Source organism: Mastomys coucha, unplaced genomic scaffold, assembly GCF_008632895.1.
Source record: "Mastomys coucha isolate ucsf_1 unplaced genomic scaffold, UCSF_Mcou_1 pScaffold9, whole genome shotgun sequence".
Taxonomy (NCBI): domain Eukaryota; kingdom Metazoa; phylum Chordata; class Mammalia; order Rodentia; family Muridae; genus Mastomys; species Mastomys coucha.
Genome location: NW_022196915.1, coordinates 6849343 through 6851868, shown reverse-complemented (window position 1 = coordinate 6851868; position 2526 = coordinate 6849343).

Genomic DNA, 2526 nt, shown 5'->3' with positions numbered 1-2526 from the left:
TCGAACTCAGAAATCCACCTGCCTCTGCCTCCCAAGTGCTGGGATTAAAGGCGTGCGCCACTACCGCCGGCCCACACTTGGCTTTTTAATGTGGCTTTCAGGGATCTAACTCAGGTCCTCATGTCTGTAATGCAAGAACATATTGATGAAGCTGTTTCTCAGCCCAAACAGGTTTCTTTAGTGACCAGGATCTTGGCATTAGAAAGAAGTATGGAGTCCATTATTCTAGACAGGTGACACGCAGCTCCAGAGAGGAGCAGCTCCTTGCTTGGGCTCACATGGTGACCTTGTGTTGGACCCTTGACTGAAGCTCAAGTGCCTGACAATTCAATGCAGAGCACCTAGAACGCATTACTACCCCTCTCCCATTCTTTCCCACCTCACTGACAGACCATTTTCCCAACATACACAAAGAAGGGGCTTGTTTTTGTTTTTAGAACTTTCTCTGTGTGAGACACCTAACAGTGTTCTTAGGCAGGGAATTATCATCGCTGTTTCACAGATAAGATCAATGTGGGGGCTGTAGAGATGGCTCAGTGGTTAGAGCACTGGCTGACTAGAGAATCTGGGTTCTCTTTCTAGCACCCACATGGTGGCTCACGACCATCTGTAACTCCAGTTCCAGGGAATCTGAGCCCTCTTCTGACCTCTGAGGACACTGACACCCACATGCACATACATTTATAGACAGACACACATACACACAATCAAAAATAGTCTTTAAGAAGAAGACCAAGGTATAGAAACATGTAATATCAAGGCTAACAGCTAATTTATAGAGTTGAGAAACAAGTCAATAAAATAAATTTTCTAAGGGTAGTGGTGACTTGAGAGATGGCTCAGTCCCTAAGAGCATGTAGTGTTCTTACAGGGGACTTTTCAGTTTCCAACTGAACCACCTGTCACTCCAGCCTCAGAGGATCTGATGCCCTCTTCTGGCCTCTGTGGGCAGCTGCAGCTACATGCACAGAAAGCCACACTCATACACAGGTATAAATACTTAGAAAAGAAAAAAAGAAACATCTTAGGAGTTGAACATAGGTCTGCTAACTTCTAAAATCCCCTGTGTAAGAATATCAGGTCTTGCCTCCTTTTGTTCTGGCTTCTTCTCCTTCCCCTGGAGTCCTCCAGGAGCCAAGTACATCCATTCTCAGCACAGGGCACAGTCTGTTGAGGCCCACCTTCCCTCTAGCAAGTTACTTCCCCTCTTCTCGTGTTTATCAACACAAATAGCTTGTCCTCCCCATATTTGTTTTATTGGAGGCCTACCTTGACCCAAGCCCTCAAGGGCCCCGCCTCCATCCTGGATGGCTTCCTCAACTTCCCTCTTCACACAGTCCCCAGTGGTGCTTGTCTGTAAATGCGTCACGCACATGTTTACTGGCCTTTCCTGCCTGGCCCAGGGTTCCGCTGGCTGTTTCTTCCCTGAGAGGTTCTCCTGAGGTGAGCTTTGATCTCAGGAGGGGAGGGGTAATTCTGAGAGCCAGTCAGCCTGTGAGTCACTATGAGAAAGAGACCAGAGAGGATGCTGGTGACTGCTGCACCCTTCCTTTCCTAGGGTCAGAAGTGTGACAGAAATGAAAATTCCACAAGGCAGGGGTGACTGCCCCTCACCTCCGACCTTTCTTCTCGGGGCTAGGAGAATGATCCGTCAGATATGAAACCAACGGGCAGACACTACACACAAATCCAGAGTTAAATCTAAAAGTGTTTTGAGTTGTGTAGCTTCTTTGGGACAAAGCTGTTCGTAGAAGAGCAGACCAGAGAAGTTTCCAGATCTCTGTATGAAATACCATTCCTTGCAGGAGCCACATGTTTGGGGCTTCTGGTGGCATATTTCTCCTCAAAACTCATTGGAATTTATGAAAAGGCAAGCCTAGGCAGAAATGCATGTGCACAATAAAAGCCAGGGACATTAAGAGAAACATAAGAAGCGCTCAAAATGTCTTAACTGAAGAAAATTCAATAACAGACTAGTTATAAGTGGGAGAGAGCAGGTGGGAGAACCAACCCAGCAGTCCAGGACTGTAATTCGCTCACTCAGAAGGCTGAGACATTGAGATCTCAAGTTCAAAGTCTGTCTGGGTCACAGTGTGAGTTCAAGGCCAGCCTGGAAATCTTCACAGGACTCTGTCTCAAAAATTCAAACTACATCTGAGGAGACAGCTTAGCCCTAGTTTAATCCTTGGCACCCACAGAAAATCTGTGTATGGTGGCATGAACTTGTAATCCTGGTGCTGGAAAGGCAGAGGTATGTACAACTCTGGGGCTACTAGTCAGCCAGCCTTTCCTGGTCAGGGAGTGCCAGGTCCTGATGATCTCTCTGTCTCTCTGTCTCTGTCTCTGTCTCTCTCTCTGTGTCTCTCTGTCTCAAAAAATAGTGTGTGACACTTAAGGAATGACACCCAACATTAAGGACTGGTCTCTGTACATATGTGTATTCACACATACATGAACACACACTTGCATGTATGCACACATCACAGAGAGAGAGAGAGAGAGAGAGAGAGAGAGAGAGAGAGAGAG